Source organism: Cnephaeus nilssonii (genome assembly GCF_951640355.1).
Source record: "Cnephaeus nilssonii genome assembly, chromosome: 16".
In the NCBI taxonomy this organism is placed as follows: domain Eukaryota; kingdom Metazoa; phylum Chordata; class Mammalia; order Chiroptera; family Vespertilionidae; genus Cnephaeus; species Cnephaeus nilssonii.
This window is the reverse complement of record NC_137087.1, coordinates 39,564,174-39,582,782: the sequence shown is the minus strand read 5'-3', so window position 1 is coordinate 39,582,782 and position 18,609 is coordinate 39,564,174. Positions and strand designations below refer to the sequence as shown.

Below are 18,609 nucleotides of genomic sequence, written 5' to 3'. Positions count from 1 at the left end.
ATGAAATTACTACCCTTAAAATATATGGCTCTGACTGGGACTAAAACTTGTTTTCTTCCTTAGATTTACAAGAAAGTCAATTTCAGCTCAATTGATTTAAGTTCAATAGCCATATTTCTTTCCTGGGGAGGTCAAGAGGGTTTCAGTTGCAGAGAGGTAAACAAACGTGATCTCATTGATTAAAAAAGTGTAACATTGCCCTAACTGGTTTGGCTCAGTGGATAGAGCATTGGCCTGTGGACTGAAGGGTCCTAGGTTCGATTCTGGTCAAGGGCATATACCTTGGTTGCAGGCACATTCCCAGTGGGAGGTGTGCAGGAGGCAGCTGATCGATGTTTCTCTCTCATCGATGTTTCTAACTATCTCTCTCCCTTCCTCTCTCAAATAAAACATTTTTTTAAAAGTGTAACATTAACAAAATTAAAGCAAGCCATCTCTCAGTGAATTGACTTCTCAAAACAAACCAACACTGTTTCTAAATGACCACAACAATTTACTCGTGGCTGTTCTAACTCCCTCCTCCATTTACAGTAAGCAGTAAACAAATATAAAAAATAACACCAGGAAATAAACTGGGCATACATATGTCCACAGAAGGGAGGCAGGATGGTTTAACAGATTCTAATCCCTGCCCTGGTCTCTTAAGAGAGCCACTAGAATCGCTAGGTCTCCTTTCTCTTGCCTTTAAATTGGGCATGAAAAATGCCTGTCTGGCCCTAGCCAGTTTTGCCCAGTGGATAGAGCATCAGCCTGAGGATTAAAGGGTCCTGGGTTCGATTCCAGTCAAGGGCACATGCCCAGGTTGTGGGCTCGATCCCCATTGTGGGGCTTGCAAGAGGCAGCCAATCAATGATTCTCTCTCATCATTGATGTTTCTCTCTCTCTCTTTCTCTCTTCCTCTCTGAAATCAATAAAAAAATATATATATATTTTTAAAATGCCTGTCTGAAGTATATTAGTGGTTGTGAAGGGCAGGAGGAGTGAATGAAGTGTGACTTCTAATGAACATGGGCTTTCTCTTTGGGGATGATGAAATGTTCTGGAATTATATAGTGAATATACTAAAGACCACTGAATTGTACACTTTAAAAAGGGTGAATTTTATGGTATGTGAATTACATCTCATTTTTTAGAGAAAATACATGTACTACTTCACAGGGCTATCATTAGGAGACAGAGATAGTAAATATACACAAAGCCTTTGTAAAACAATCAAGTGTCATTTTTAATGAAGATAAGTCTTATTAGTTGGGAGGGTTTTTTGTTGTTTATTGTTGTTGTTTGTTATAATTAATAGAAACCTTCACTGATTCACAGGATCAAACCACAGTATGCCAAAGACACTGGAATTGGAGATTCCAAGTGGGCCACATTTTCTCCACTTCTCATCTTGGCTTTTTTGAACATCACCTTTATTTCCTCAAGTTGTGGCAGGGGAATAGGTATCTGTGGCTGGCAGATAGGAAACTTTCATTTTGTCACCAGAAGGGTCAGAGTCTTTGGTTCTCTGGCCTGCAGTTCAAAACTACTGCAGAATTGGTCCATTTGGGCGGGTTTGGGTAAGATATGCAACCTTAGACTAGCCACAGTGGCCTGGGAGACGACTTCTGTAAAAATATTGGCAGCTTCCATTAGAATTACATGGGTAGGCATGAACTTCCCAAAACAGGGGAACAGAATGATGCATTCAGCAGACACAGTAGACCAATGACCCAGACTTCCCCATGTTGGAGTCAAAAGGGACTTTGTAGACATCTCAGAGAGCTCTAGTCCAACTTCCTTATTTCGTAGAGGAGAGGGAGCTATGTTCAGAGAACTAGTTATTAGAACCAAGACTAAGCCCCTGGTCTTTTAACTGACAACCAAGATTGGTGATTCCCAAATTCACACCACAGCATAAATTGGGGAACTTGTTAAAAATACCTACTTCAAGGCTCTCACTTGAGATCTAAATAATAATTTGGGGTGAGTGTGGTATGTGAGTCTGGATTCAATTACAAGTGCCCCAGATGATTCTGATCCACCACTTAGAAAAGAAAAAAATACTGATTCCTGGATCCCTACCCTAGGATGCTCATACTTTGATCTGAACTGTGGGGTATCTCATGTGCAGTGAAGGGTGAAAACCACAACTTAAATTAATGTACATTATTATCACTGGGGAAGCTTTACTGACACTTCAAATGCTTGAGCCCAACTCCTAAGATTCTAGTTTAATTTGTCTGGGTTTCAGGGCACTGATATTTTTCAGAATCTCACCAGGTAATTCTCAGGATTGATCAAAATTGAGAACCATCAAGTCTTACTGCCCTCCTTACACAGGAGTTGTGAATGAGATATGGATATGGGAAGTCATTGCCAATTCATTATAAAGTGTGATGAGTGATGATGACAATGATGGAGATATTTCTTGACTGGTTATTATGTACAATGTACTCTACTAAGCATTTTATGAGCATAATCTCATTTAATCTTCAACAACATTAGCCGGCTGGTGTTATTTTCCCTTTCCCTTGATTATAACATGTCATCAGTTGAAGTCTCTGTATTTAGTAAGTTATTAGAGAGTGTCTGTTGTTAGTTAGCAAGAGGATATGAAGATTTCATCAGTCCTCCAGTGACAAACGTTTGCTTTACTTAGAATAATATAAATGTATAGTTATTTAAGATGAAATACAAATAAACATGTGTGGTGCCATCAAATGCACATAACTCATCTGAAGTGATACAGAATGAACAGATACCTTCTATGGAGCCTGCTAATTCTCCTACATTCACAAACTACAGTTATGTTCCATTCTGGGGCATCCAAAGTGGGCCTGGAAGCTGGTGAATTTCCTTAGGTACATCCCTTTTTAGGAATAATAAAATGTGGGGGGAAATGTATATCTTAGCATCACAGAAACAGGGCATTATCCCTATTTTCAGATAAGGTTTTAAAATATGAAGTGACTAACTCAAAGTAACATTGTTCATTATGTGGCCAAGCCAGAAATATAGCCCAGTACCCAGATGTTAGAGTTCTCCAGAAGCTCCTCTACTTTCCACAATGAGAACAAAGCAGTTTGTCAGAACAAAGTCTTGTCAGCTCTGCCTGTAGCCAGCAGGTGGAATTAGGGCTTTAAAGACCTAACCAATCCCTAAAGTAGACTTGATGTCTTTCAATGCAATACAGGAACTAATGTTAAAGTATTTTAAATCAGGTACAATAACTGGAAATTCAGAGTCCAACAGACTTAAGTGCATTTATCTTTGAAAACAGTAATAACGCTCTAGCTGGTTTGGCTCAGTGGATAGAGCATCGGCCTGCGGACTGGGAGGTCCCAGGTTTGATTCTGGTCAAGGGAATGTACCTTGGTTGCAAGCACATCCCCAGTGGGAGGTGTGCAGGAGGCAGCTGATCAATGTTTCTAACTCTATATCCCTCTCCCTTCCTCTCTGTAAAAAATCAATAAAATATATTTAAAAAGAAAAGAAAACAGTAATAAAAAAAAATCAACACAATTAAAAGGAGGACAGGTTGAGACTATGCAAATGAGAATGAAAATGGTCATTTGGATCAGTTTTATACTTTAAACACGCCATTGTCAAATTCTCTGCATGACCAAATTTACCTGACCTTGTTTGATTCTTTTCTTTCTTTTAAATTACTATTTAGTTGTAAGAAATTAATGCTGAATATTTAACAATCAGCTCTGAGCTCCTATAGCTCACCAGTGTCGGGCCACTCAGTGATTAATTATGATATCTATGGGACACTTTTTTCCTTTCATCTTTGTTGGATTCCTCTGATGCATTCTTTTTTATTTTAATTTTTCAATTATAGTTTACTTTCAATATCATTTTATATTGGTTTCAGGTGTACAGCCTAGTGGTTAGACAATCACGTACTTTACAAAGCATTCCCTCTGATAGTTCCAGTACCCAACTGGCACCATACATAGTTATCGAGATATTACTGACTATATTCCCTATGCTGTACTTTACATCCCCATGACTAGTTGGCAACTACCAATTTGTACTTCTTAATCTCTTCACCTCTTTAAAAATATGGAATGCTTCACAAATTTTCGTGTCATCCTCGCGCAGGGGCCATGCTAATCTTCTCTGTGTCATTTCAATTTTAGTATATGTGCTGCCGAAGAGAGCACTGGGACACTTTTATCTTGCTGTAACACTATTAGTGCCTGATTTCCCACTTTACACTGTACCGAAAAGAAAGGTGGGACAAGTGATGAAAGGCCAAAATGGGAGGACAAAAACGAACCAGGGGAACCCTCCTCTCGTATTTCTTTATTAACTTGGAATTTCTAGAATATAATCTCCAAGTGTAATGAGGTTCTTTTGTAGATGTATAAGTATAAACATTATTATGCTAATATTTTTTCTTTCCCCAAATTTTGCTTTATAAAAATAAAGTAGCCTGCAAGTCTAGTTTTATGTGCCTTTAGAGGTCCTTTGCAATTTTCCTTTCCACAGCTGTTAAATAGCTTTTCTCTCCAATATTTTTTCCTGCATAATGATTTTTATTGAAGCAAATACAGTAAGCATTTTAAAGTCTTACCAGTTGTGACAATAAAATAATGGAACTTTTTAAAATCCAACCATGTATCTGGAAATTGAGAAAAACCATGCATTTATTTCTTAGGAAATCATACTCTTGTTCTGATGAGGATGCCATTGCTCAAAATGTTCTGAAAGTCCTCTTTTTAAATTGTCTGTAGCTCAAGATTATGAGGTTTTGAATGGAAATTAGTTAGATTGCCCTGTAGTGCTTCATATTTCTTAAAAATTAAAAGTAGAGTCCTGCCGGTATGGCTCCATGGTTGAGCATCAACCTATAAACACGGTTCGATTCCTGGACAGGGCACATACCTGGGTTGTGGGCTTAATCCTCCGTAGGGGGCGTGCAGGAGGTAGCCGATCAATGCTTCTCATCATTGATGTTTCAATCTCTCCCTTCCTCTCTGAAATCAACAACAAAAAAAAATTTTAATTAAAAGTAGAACCTCTGATATAGGGTAAAGAACGATGAATTTTGAACAAGAAGATCTGGATTCAAGTCCAGCCTCTGTAACCTACTAGTTTTATAACTCTGCATATCTCTTAACTTTTCTTAACCTCAATTTCCTCCTCTACAATTTGAGAATAAAAGTACCTACGTCAGGGGTTGTCCTGAAAATTATATGAAACAAGGCATTGTTATAGCACCTTGTGAAATGAAACACACTGTCCAAATGTAAGTTATTATTGGCCCAGCTTGATGAGAATTGAATGGATGTGGTTATTTCCAAAATTCAGATGTAACCACTGAGAGCATAAATATTCCATCATTGAAAAAGTATTCAAAAGAACATGGAAGAGGCCCTGATACCTCGGGTCAGTTCATTGAACCCAAGTGAGAACTCAGCTGGGATCCAGAAAAATGTAGTTTGTGTTACAGTCCTCCTTACTCTCTGGCTTTTTAGCATTCTCAGGTCTTCCTAATCCTCTGCTACCTAGCACCCACTCCATTGGATAAGAGTAGGAACTGCTAACTAAATTAAGGGCATTTGTGAAAATGAAATCTGAAAGAATTCTGGCTGAGCTTTTGACAAGACCATTCTCCTTTCTCTCACACCTACCTAGCAGCCCGGGCCAGCCCGCAATCCTTGTTTTAAATGGCTGAATCTAGGACTGTTGCTATCCTTGCCATTTTCAGACAGCCTTGACCCAAGAGGCAGAACTACAAATTCCACAGTCGAGCACGGGGCATGAGTAGGCTGTTCTGTACAGTCTGAGACTACAAGTGAGAAATTAAGCCCTAGCCCAGCCAAGACAGTCACTCCCACTGCTAAGCAGATCCCAACCATCCCACCCCCAACCCACTCAGTCACATGAATGAAATATTTAGCCAGGTTACCCCAAGTTTCTTGCTGTAAAACTAATCCTTTGTGGTCTGCTGGAGCAATTACTGAAGTCTGTCATCTGCAATACTCCTTTAAAATCTAAAAGTATTCTTTCTTTTCATTTTGCATGTTAATAAAATAAATAAATAAACAGCAATCACTTAGGTATTCCATAATGCTTTACCACATCAAGTCTACAAAATAGAATGACAGACATTTTATAGCATTTTATACCACCTTTTTTCCCCCTTTTGTTTTAAAAGTGTGCTTTGTTTATAAGAAAATAAGTAGAGAGATTGCTTAACATTCTGAGGGGAAAGGAAAACCTCACTTGTGGCTGTAAAGTTTTCATTTATGGTGACGGGTTATCCTGCATCATAACCTTATTAACCAAGATTTTACTGTGGGCACCCTCTCAGGCTTCCACTGTCTGTCAGTGCAGGGTTTTATAGTGAGTACAAGGAGAGTATATAAAGTGCCTTAAAAAAAAAAGGCAAACACAAATATAATAAATATTTGAAATAGTTTACAAGATACAACTCTGTTCCAGTGACAGATCAAACATGATGAATACTCTGACCCAAGATTTTGTATTTTGTTACACACACACACACACACACCACCCAGAGCAGGGATCAAACCCGAAACCTGGGTATGTGCCCTGATCGGGAATTGAGCCCGCCGCCTTTTGGTGTATGGGATGATGCTCCAACCAACTGAGCCACCAGAACAGGTCCCCCCTCAGCTTTTCTCAGGAATTCTTTGAAGTGAAGGAATCATAATATGATTCTTCTATTAGTATTCTGTAGCCATCAACTTAGAAGCTGAATATTTGGCCTTTGAAAGTAAATTATATATGAAGCAGTAGATCAAATGTTCAAATGTTCTCATCTAGCAGTAATCAGAACCTTAGGCCCATTTTGTAAAGCATTCAACTGTATATTTCCTTATTTACTATTACTGCCTGTAAGCATTTGCAAAACATATACAATTGTTTATAGTCATTTAGTCCCATCTATTATTAGTTCCTCAAACTCAAACAGGACCTTTGAGGTCTTAGTATTAATTGTTAAAATTGGGAAATATTTAAGCAATGATGAGATTAAACATTCTTTTTTTTTCTTTTAATGGAGACTTAAGAGTCCTTCCCAATGAGTATTTTAAAAATACATATATTTAATTTTAAAAGTAATTCAGGTTCACTTTTGAAAAATATAAAATGGAGAGTTAAAAATGAAGAAAAAAGTCAACTGTAGTCCCACCACCGAAAAAACAACTTGACATTTTGTTGTATACACTTTGAGGAATATTATATTTCAAATGAAAACATATTTATTGAGTGCTAAATATAAGCCCAGAACTGTTTTTGGGTGCTGAGTGAAAAAAGAGATGAATGAGGCATGGTCCTTGTCCCGAAGGACTCAAATATAAAGCATTTGAGTAATTGATCAGGAGCTAGTTTGTTGGTAGAAGGGTTAGTTGACATTTGATAGTTTTTCATGTTTTGAATATTTATGGTTTTCAGCCTAATTGAAAACAGTTCTATCCTAGCTATGTCAAAGTATACTACAACCTCGTTGAATCTACCACAGCTTCATTTTAATTTATTGCCTTTTGTGTCTTGTTCATTTGGTCCTAGTTATAATAAAGGGATTTGATGGTGTCCAGATATGTTTATCAGTTTGAGTTGTTACACTCATTCCTCTAGGGGAACATCCATTTCTCATTGTGCTTTGGGTGTTAGTTCCTTGAGATATCATATCATAGGTGGTATGTAGAGAAACAGATTTCATGGCCAAAAATATTTGGGAAATTCTGGGTTAAATAATCATACAAAATAAAAAATCAATTTTTGATAGGTGGTCAACCTAAAATGGAAACTAAAACAATAAAGATTCTAAAAGAAAACAAAGGAAAATATTTTTATGATCTTGGGGTAGGCAAGTATTTCTTAGCATGACATAAAAAATATTTGACAAATTTGACTTCAATAAAACTAAAAACATTAAGTAAAGTGAAATGGCAATTCACAGACTGGAAGAAAATATTCACAATTCAATCTGATAAAGTACTCATATCAAAAATATATAAAGAACTCCTATAAATCAATAATAAAAAGATAATTTAAAAAGACAAAACTAAAAAAGATTAGGCAAAAGACTTGAAGGAATACTTCACAAAAGAAGATATATAGATGATCAGCAAGTACAGGAAAAGGTCCTTAACATCATCAATCATCAAGGAAATGTAAATTAAAACCATACTAAGGAACCATCAACTAAAATGACTAAAATAGAAAGATTTAAATACTAAGCATTAGCAAAGATGTGGACCAGCTGGAAAACAGTTTGCCACTAAACAGATAATTATTGATAGCAGTATTTCCATTCCTAGATGGACTTCTCATACACACACACACACACACACACACACACACACACACACACACACGCGAGAATTACTTCCCAGACTTATATACATACTAGGAGCCCAGCGCATGATTCGAAATCGCATGGTGCCACCCACCCTCAAGTCGCCAGTCTGGCCCCCCTGCCTCCCTCTCTGGCCTTTGAAGCAGCCTCGGCCGCTGCTGATTAGGCCCTCCCCCAGCATAGGCGCTTGGAGGCCCCTGCCGCCCGCCCCGATGCTGCATGCGCACCCTCCTCCTGTCCGGTCGGCCCATTACAGCATCCCAGTTAATTAGCATATTTCTCTATTTTATATATATATATATGAAGGCCTTTCTTCAGTGAAAATCTTGTGGCACCAAGAGGAATGAAAGTATATATCCATGAAAAGACTGGTATAAGAATGTCCGTGGCAACTTTCGTTGTAATAAGAATGAACTGATTTACACAGCAAACACAAACTATGCTGAAGGAAAGAAGCAAGCATAAACTAGTACATACTATATACCATTTATATAAAATACAAGCACAGGCAAAACTCAGCTAAGGTGATAGAAATAATTTAAAATGAATGCCTCTGGGCCCTAGCTGGTTTGGCTCAGTGGATAGAGCGTCGGCCTGCGGACTGAAGGGTCCCAGGTTTGATTCCGGTCAAGGGCATGTACCTTGGTTGCGGGCACATCCCCAGTAGGGGGTGTGCAGGAGGCAGCTGATCGATGTTTCTCTCTCATCGATGTTTCTAACTCTCTATCCCTCTCTCTTCCTCTCTGTAAAGAATCAATAAAATATATTTTTTTAAAAATAATCAATAAAATGTATTAAAAAAAATAAAATGAATGCCTCTGGGAGAGTCTAGGGGTGATTGGAAAAGAGTGCAAGGAACTTTTTGGAGTGATGGAATGTTCCCTATCTTAATTTGAGCAATGGTATTATAAGTGTGTACTTTTTTTGGAAACTTTTAATTTTGATATAATTTCAACTTATAAAAAAAGTTGTAAGTTGCAAGTACAAGGAATTTCCATATTCCCTTTATCCCGATCACCAACTGTTGGATGTATATATTTATTGAAACTCATTGAATTGTATGTTTAATGTCTGTGTTTAAGTATATGCAAATTTGACCATAAAAGAGCGGAATGAGGCTATTTTACTAGAAAACTCCCCAGAATTTGTTGAATCTTCAAAAGAATGTTGTATACTTTATGCATTACTTCCCAGATATTTCTGGATGTGAAACCTAGCTTTCAAGGAAAACCTACTTCACCAGCATTCTGAAGAGTGCCGTGTAGGGTGCCATGCTTTAGGACTGCAGTTCTCAGCCCTGAATGCACATTGGAATCATCCAGAGAGCTTTTAAAATTCCTAAGTCTCGGTTGCGCCCCAACTAATTGAATTAGTCTCTGTAATCATGGTTCCCAGGCATTAGCCTATTCAAAAGACTCCAGGTGATTACAGTGTGCAGCCATGGTTGGGAACCACTATCTTACAGAAACAGTGCCTCTTTTTAAGCATCTGCCCTTGCCCAATTAGAAAATAGCTCACAATTAATAAACATCACCAGTAAGTCCAAGGACCTGTTATCCTCACTTGAAGGCATCACTGGGAGCAGAGGTCTTTTTACTGGCTAGTGGCCACCTGGCTGGCAGTCTGACTTCTGAGACTCTAGATTTCAGCCTTTAGACCTCTATCTAGTTCCTGCCTGCTCTGGACTAGGTGCCCATCCATGTCTGCCTATGCTATTTGCCCCCCCTTTTTTTCCTGCCCAGCTCTACACTACTAAATGGTCTGATTGGTTGCCAAGCCCCCTACCATGTGACCAGCATCCAATGAGAATAAGGCTTTGGTCCCTTAGGCTGTGAAGTTTATATCCTGAATTTTCTCAAGCCATCCCACTTTCTACTGTTTCCAGACCTATTTCTGATCTCAGCCTTATTTTTTACCACTGTCTCAAATTGATCTCTCAGATTTGGCAGTTGATACAGCTCTTTTGGCTCTAGGCCTTGGCTCCAAATGTTACTGCACCCTATGCATCTATCACAGTAGTCTCCTCTACCCTTTCTGGTACCAGCACCTTCCAACCCAAACCAGGACCCTTCTCTGCTGCCGGCTGGGTGGGCCTCAGCCTAAGAAAGGAAATGAGGGGCAGGAGGGAGATTTGAAGATGGCGGCGTAGGTAAACACCTGTACTCCTGCCTCCCACAATCACATCAAAATTACAACTAAAATACAGAACAACCATCCTCCAGAACTGTTGGAAAGCTGGCTGAATGGAAGTCCTACAACTAGAGAAATAAAGAAGAAAGCACACTGAGACTGGTGCGGAGGCGCAGAATGGGCTGGTCCAGCACCCATGTGTGCTGCTTTTTTAATCAGGAGGGAAATCACCTGAGGCTGCTCAGAGGAGCAAGGGGTCCTGACCCCACACCAGACACCCAGAGCTGGGAAAAGAAGTCCCTACTGGCAGTAAGAACTATGGGCTGTAAAAACCAGTGGGAATTGGGGCTCAGTGACACAGAGGCTGCTGGAGACCGAGCTGTTTCTCTTAAAAGGTCAGCACCACGAACTAAACTTACAAGGTCTGGCTTCCTCTGAGCTCCAGCACCAGGGCGAGGCTCTGGGCAACAGACATATACGAAGAGGAACTGGATTGTCTGGCATCAGGCAGGAACTCCGGGGCGTCTTTCTCCAGATGGAGGTGCTCGAAGGGATCATTGTTCCTGGACTTCTCCGGTTGCAGGGCTGACGGGCAGCCATTTCTGTTTGCTCCGCCCTGGTGATTCCCTAAGACCCAGCCTCATCCAATTTATAACCCCACCCAAGCTGTTTGCAGTGGCTTTTGCATATGAATGGCCTATCCTTGCTCTCAAACAAGCTGCAGCTGGGTCAGGGAGCCCCAGACCTATCAATAAAAGGCCCAAGACCTGGCACCAGCTCCAACCTGCCTTGCTTCATAGCTGGGCCTTATCTGGGCACTTCCCAGTGAAGGTCAGATAAAGAGTTTCACAGACAAGAAAAAGCTAAAGGAGTTCATCACCACCAAACCAGTATTACATGAAATGTTTCTTTAAGAAGAGGAAGAAGAAAGAAGAAGATTAAAAAAATGTGAACAACAAAATGGCAACAAATACATGCCTATCAACAATTGAATCTAAAAATCAAAATAAATAAATCTAATGAACTGGTGAATAAAATAGAATCAGAGGCATGGAAATGGAACAGACTGATGATTCTCAGAGGGAAGGGGGGTGGGAGGGCAGGAAGAGATTAAACAAAGATCTTATATGCATTACTTATGGACACAGACAATAGGGTGGTGAAGGCCTGGGGCAGGGTGGGAACTGAGTGGAGGGGGGATAGTGGAGGGCGGGGGAGGGACATCTGTAATAATCTCAACAATCAAGATTTTTTTTTTTAAAAGAGAAATCTCTCCCCTGTAAAAAAAAAAAAAGGGGGGGGGGGAATGGGACAGTTTCTCCCTGCCTCACTCAGCCAATGTCCCTGGTCTCACCTACATGTGCAATTTGGGCTTGCCCACTCTGGCTTGACTGGTCTGACCCTTTGACCCACCCAGGCCATTTTAATTTTGTTGGACGTCACGAAGAATTGGAATTAAATGAGAGAAAATGCCTGGATGTTCATTGGGCTGAAGCCATCATATCAGGTTTCTGTGTGCTTCGGAGGGGCTGGTGTCTGCCCCACATTCCATTCCACTGACCATGTGGTGCATTCTCGGTGCTGGCGGCTGGATGAAGTGAGTATCAGAAAATACAGCTGCTCACCCCTCAGAACTCCAAGTGCCCTCTCCTGTCATCTGCCTTCCCTGGCTCCAGCCTGCCCCTTCCTGGCCTGGGCCACAGCTTTGATCCAGGGTTTATCCTCATGTCTATTCATGGTTTGTATCTGTCCCTAGCCTCAAACCCATGTCACAGATCCCTCCAAGGGGATGGAAAGGCCAAATTCCTGACATCAGGTTCATGGACATTTGTTGTTTTTGACACCCCAGCCTCTGCTCGCTTCTTTTGGTAATAGCGCCCAACTTTGGCTTGGGAGAATCAGTGCTCACCCACAATCAGAAGTAACATAGATCTATCATGTGTGTGAAGTGTCCCTCTGCTGGCCAAGGCGTGGGCAGAAGTCCCAACTAAATCACTTGGATGCTGTCTCTCTGAAACTTGAATGGAGCAGAGTAGCAAAAGCTTTACAATGGCCCCAAACAGTCAAACGTACTTATCTTCAAGGCCATTGTGTTTTTCTTTCTGGCACCTAGAGCCTCTGAACTCCCTAGTTCCAGCCCTTCACTCCACAGCTTTTTCTCCCATTCCCAGGGTTACTTTATTATTGTTTTCTACAATTGCAAACAATGGTTCTATTGTTTGGGACCAATAAATACAGCTAGTTTTTAGCCCACTTGTTTTTCTTATGGTTTTACAGCATTATTTTGAAAGGATAATTTAGATCCCAGGATCACATGAAAGGGCTGTAGAGCAGAACCAGATTACAGATCTTCCCATGCAGCCCTCACATTGTGCAGATAAGGAAATAGATTTTGGGAATTCAGGTAGCATGAAATGCCTTGATCATCTACGTACTGTTTATATTAGGGGAAATATCTATCACTTCTAAATGATGGGGAGGGGAAGCATTTATTTAGCATTTAGAGCCCTTCCAAAATGTGAATAATTCATTCACCTAAATTTCTTGAAAACAGCATCTCAGAGCTTCCTAAGTTCAATAGAGTTACTTTTCTTTTAAAGAGATGCCCTGTGACTTATATTTGGTAATTAAATATAAAGGAATTTAATCAGAATTTTCAATGTTCCACAAAATTCTTCAGTTACAGGAGGCTAAAATAGCCTCCTCTTGACTCTGAAAGGAATTGTTGTAATTATTAGCGTCCATTATCTCTAATACATATAGTACACTTCGTATGCAAAGACAACATTCTAGATCCATCATGAATGTAAAATATGCAATTGAAGTGGTTTTTACAGGATGAAGAATGTCAAGTCTTTTGGGGTCCATTGACTTTGTCTATTGCCTATGTAATCTTAGCCAAGGTAATTGTTTTACATCTCAGAGCCTTAGTCTCCTTATTTATAAAACAGAGCTTGTCCATGATAACTGTCTCATGGAGACCCAGTAGAGGTCAGATGCGACAATGTTAACCACTTTCTGCTTGCAGGCTGGCACAAATCACAGGCAAACAAACATTTGTTGAATGAAGCATTTGTGTATTACTTTCCAGGTCCACTTTGCTCTCCCAAAATGCTTTCTTAAAATGATGCATTAGGCAGATGATGTAAAACTGTTCCTGGGGCTTAATCATAGAAAATATTTCTGACAAAGTACATTTTGGGGTATTTGGTCCAGGAACATAGCCAGTGATTTTTCAAGCATATCTCTCCAGCAAAAACAAGGCCTTTGTACAATAGAACCTCTTATTCCTTTGGCTTCTTGTCTAATTGGATTGCTCTGCTTCTATAGATGGTCAAGTTCAACCTGGAAGAGACTGCAATCTAAGCTCTAAACCTACTAACTTAATTAAGGAAAAAACTGAGAGACAAAGTATGGGACTTGTTCATTAACACAATGTTAATAGTAGAAAAAGGCTTTTTTAAACTTTCTTACTCCCTCTGCCCCTATATTTGAGGAATTTTGCTAAGTTGTGGAATAAATTGCCTGGGTAAAGAAATGGTAGAGAAGCTGGTCTGATTTCAGGCAAAACTTCAGTCTAAGAAAACTATGAAAAGTGCAAGAAGAGGTAGGAGCTGCTTTAAATGAGCACTCAGAATGTAGACCATAGTTTGATACAGCAAAAGCCGCAGCCAGTGAGTCTGACACGGGGTTTTTTTCCACCCACCCGTTACCCTCTCTCTATTTCAGATATTAGATGCATTTTGTATCTGTATGAAACTGGAAGACACAAAAATAAGAAATAATAAGTTTATTATGTTGATATTGATTTTTTTTGTTTGCCAGTTCCTATCTATGTCTTAGAAACTTAGTTAAGAGATGGTTTTTATTTTTTAAAGTGCAACTTGGCTGTATTTGTTGAAACAAAAAAGAATTAAAAAGGAAAGAAAAATTTAAATTAGCAAGGGTACAATCGTTGTCCAAATAGATTATAAATATCAATATACCACATAAGACACCTAAATAGTGTCTGGCTCATGAAGGCACTAAATAAATGTTTGTTGAATGAATGAATGAATGAATGAATGAATGAAAGAAAGAAAGAAAGATAAGTATTTGTATGAGCAAATCAAATCACTTGTTAATTTTTATGTTATATTGCAGAATATGGAGCTGGAAGGAGCCAGGAACAACAGTTGAATCTTGACATTTTATAGGGGAGAAAATGAGGCAAAAGAGAGGTCACATAGGCTGGTGACATTAAATTTTCTTATTTCCCTGCAAGTTGTCGTTCCGAACCACTTCCCATTGACTTTTAATGCATACACAGTCTACTTAAGTTTGCATTAATAGGTTTGCAGCTCCGTGGCTGCCGCCATTTCTGTTTGGATTTGTTTACCTTCTATAATTGAAACTTTGTAGCCTTGAGTGGAGGCTGAGGCCAGCAAAGGCAGGTGGAAAGCTTGGCTTACTCCATTGCCTGGGAAACCCAAGCCTCCTTCCTGCTCTCTGTGGCTATAGCCATCTTGGTTGGGTTTATTTGCATACTTGCTCTGATTGGCTGGTGGGTGTAGCCGAGTGATGGTTAATTTGCATATTGCTCTTGGAGCTGAGGTTTCTTCACTTCAGTTTGCCCTAATAGCTTTACCATCCTTTCATTCATACAACATATATTTAATGCATGCTACTATGTGTCAGACACTGTTCTAAGCACTGAACAAAGCAGATAAAAATTGTGCCTTTAGGAAGCTTATATTTTAGTGGGAGAAGGGCAGGCAAGAAAAAAGTAAGTAAATATATAATATATCATATGGTAATAAGTGCCAAAATAAAGCCAAATAAAAATGATTCAGATCCACTCCCAGGTATATAATCAAGAAAATGATACATATGTCCATATAAAAACTTGCATAGAAATGTTTTTAGCAACATTATTCAGAATAGCTAAGAAATCAAACCAAATATCCATCAAATGTTGAATAGAGCAATAAAATGTGATATATCCATATAATGGAATATTATCTGGCAATAAGAAGGAATGAAGTACTGATGCATGATACAACATGAATGAACCTCAAAAACATTATGCTAAGAAGCCAGTCACAAAGAACTACAAATTATAGTTTCCATTTATGTGAAAAGTCCATAAAAGGCAAATATCTAGAAATTAGATTGGTGGTTGTCTTGGGCTGGGAAGTTGGGGTGATTGAGGAGTAATGGCTAAAGGGTGCAGAATTCCTTTTTGGAGTGATGAAAATGTTCTAGAATTGATAGTCTCCACTAGATTCACAATTCTGTAAATACACTAAAAGCCATTAAATTGTATACCTTAAATGGGTGAATTGCATGGTTTGTGAATTATATCTCAATAAAGCTATTTTTAAAATGATAGGGAGAACTGGGGTGGGAGTGGGGTGCTGCTGCTTTAGGAAGGGTGGTCAAGGAAGGTCTCATTGATAAGGTGACATTTGAGTATGGGAATTGAGGGAGTGACCCTATGGATATTGGGGGGAGGAACATTCTAGGCAGAGGGGACAGCAAATGCAAAGGCCCTGTGGTGAGTAAAAGATTGAGATGTTAGAGGAACAGCAAGAAGATCACATGGCTGGTGGAGTGAACAAGGGGGAGGCAGTAGAAGAAGTTAGATTAACTGGATAGAGTGGGGATGTGTTGGGGGGCTTGGCCCTGGAAAACTGTTTCAATTGTAGAAGGTAAATAAATTCCAGATACCAGGGCTTTTCTTTGAGTGAGATGGGCCACCACTGGAAGCTTTTGAGCAGAGCCATGACATGATTTTTAGAAAAATCACTCAGAAAATCAACTAATTTTATAACAGTATTCAAAGGACCTTCTGGCTTCACTTCTGGGCTTAAAGTTCAGAATATAAATGGAACCAGCACAGGGATCTCCTTTACCCACGCCTGCTGAGAAATTGTTCAGTCTTCACTGTTGGAACTAGGGGCTAGGGAGGAGCTTGGAGCTGAGGCTAGATTGATGCAATTCCATCTGGGCTTATGAAAAACTTTTTTTCTTACTAGAGGAAACAGCCATTGGATTTATCAGTAATTGTATTTGTATTTGACAACAAGAATGCAAAGCCATAAAGGATTATCCTACCTAATAAAAGAGCAATATGCAAATTAACCATCACTCGGCTACACCCACCAGCCAATCAGAGCAAGTATGCAAATAAACCCAACCAAGATGGCTATAGCCACAGAGAGCAGGAAGGAGGCTTGGGTTTCCCAGGCAATGGAGTAAGCCAAGCTTTCCGCCTGCCTTTGCTGGCCTCAGCCTCCACTCAAGGCTACAAAGTTTCAATTATAGAAGGTAAACAAATCCAAACAGAAATGGCGGCAGCCACGGAGCTGGAAAGAGCGGGAGGCTAGGGTTGCCCCCGGCAATGGAAGAAGCAAAGATTTCTGCACACCCTGGCTGGCCCAGGCCTCCGCTTAAGGCTACAAAGTTTCAATTATAGAAGATACACAAACCTCAACAGAAATGGCTGCCGGCCACGGAGCGAGCAGGAGGCTTGGCTCCGCTCCAGGCTACAAAGTTTCAATTGTAGAAGGTAAATAAATTCCAGATACCAGGGCCTCTGCTTGGGTCGCCAGGGTGCGTGGCTGGCCTGCAAACCACCACAGACCCCTCACTCAGGCCGCCCCATGCCCCAAGGGAACCCCCACCCTGATCCGGGACACCCTTCAGGGCAAATCAGCTGGCCCCCACCCATGCACCAGGCCTCTATCCTATTTAATAAAAGAGTAATATGCAGATTGAACATCACTCCAACACACAATATGGCTGCCCCCATGTGGTCAAAGATCCTGCCCCCATGTGGGCACAAGATGGCCACCACAAGATGGCCAGCAGGGGAGGACAGTTGGGAGGCACCAGGCCTGCAAGAGAGGGCAGTTAGGGGTGACCAGGCCGGCAGAGGAGGGAAGTTGGGGGCAAACAGGCTGACAGGGAAGCAGTTAGACATCAATCAGGCTGGCATGGGAGTGGTTAGGGGGTGATCAGACTGGCAGGCAGAAGCGGTTAGGGGCAATAAGGAAGGCAAGCCATTGGAAGCCAGCAGTCCTGGATTGTGAGAGGGATGTCCGACTGCCCGTTTAGGCCCGATCCCACTGGGATCTCAAGGGGTCCCAGATTGGAGAGGGTGCAGGCTGGGCTGAGGAACACCCCCACCCCTGTCCCCATGCACAAATTTCGTGCACCGGGCCTCTAGTCTACTATAACTGAAAGGCCAGTGACTGAGATGAGCAATAGAGCCTGATTTCTGAGTCCCTGACTAAATTGAAGGATAGCAAAGGGAAGATAAGTTACTGACTTCACAGACTTTAGAGTCCATTTATCTATTCTTAACTTCTGCTCTCTCTGTATATACTTTTTTATCAAGGGACACTGCAGAACCAATGGGGGTGAGGAGTGTGGGAGGAAGGAAGTAATGATGTTTATTTACTTTATTGATGGCTTACAATTCTTTATTGTTTTTCAGAACTAAATTTAATTTTTTTTCTTTCTCTACATTTTAAACAAAACTTTTAAAAAATACACACATTCTAAAGCATCCTATTTCTGTAGGTGAATTTTTTAAAAATATTTTTTTATTTATTTCAGAGAGGAAGGGAGAGAAAGACAGAGATAGAAACATCAATGATAAGAGAGAATCATTGGTCAGCTGCCTCCTGCACACCCACTACTGGGAATTGAGCCTGAAACCCGAGTATGTACCCTAGACCGGAGTCAAACCTGGGACCCTTCAGTCCACAAGCCGACGCTCTATCTACTGGAACAAACCGGCTAGGGCTGTAGGTGAATTTTAAGGAGTGGATTTTTTCTCCTCTAAGTTTTTACTCTGCTTAGCTAACTTCACTACTGACAACTTGCATGTATTTAAATAAAAGAAATAGGGCTGCATACAAGATATTTTGACAGAATGGCTGGTGCTCTGTGTAGTAGAGAATTCTTTTTTTTTTTAAACATGTTTCCTTTCTGAGTCATGGACCCATCGAGGCATCTTATCTTTTTGTTTTGTTTTATTTTTAAAAATATATTTCTTTATTGATTTCAGGAAGGAAGGAAGAGGGAGAGAGAGATAGAAACATCAATGATGGGAGAGAATCATTGACCGGCTGCCTCCTGCACGCCCCCCTACTGGGGATCGAGCCCACAAC

General features: G+C 40.3%; 2 protein-coding genes across 2 annotated transcripts in view; one reads left to right on the top strand and one right to left on the bottom strand.

Annotated features, from left to right (window-relative positions):
* LOC307112730 (protein FRA10AC1) overlaps nucleotides 1-18,609 on the top strand; it is a 509,765-nt gene that overhangs the window by 224,648 nt on the left and 266,508 nt on the right. The window lies entirely within an intron of this gene.
* Nucleotides 1-18,609, bottom strand: part of PLCE1 (phospholipase C epsilon 1) — a 362,610-nt gene that overhangs the window by 307,631 nt on the left and 36,370 nt on the right. The window contains exon 2 of the mRNA XM_079793644.1: nucleotides 4,876-4,967. The gene's annotated coding sequence lies outside the window, so the exon portion shown is untranslated. The remainder of the gene's footprint in view (nucleotides 1-4,875; nucleotides 4,968-18,609) is intronic.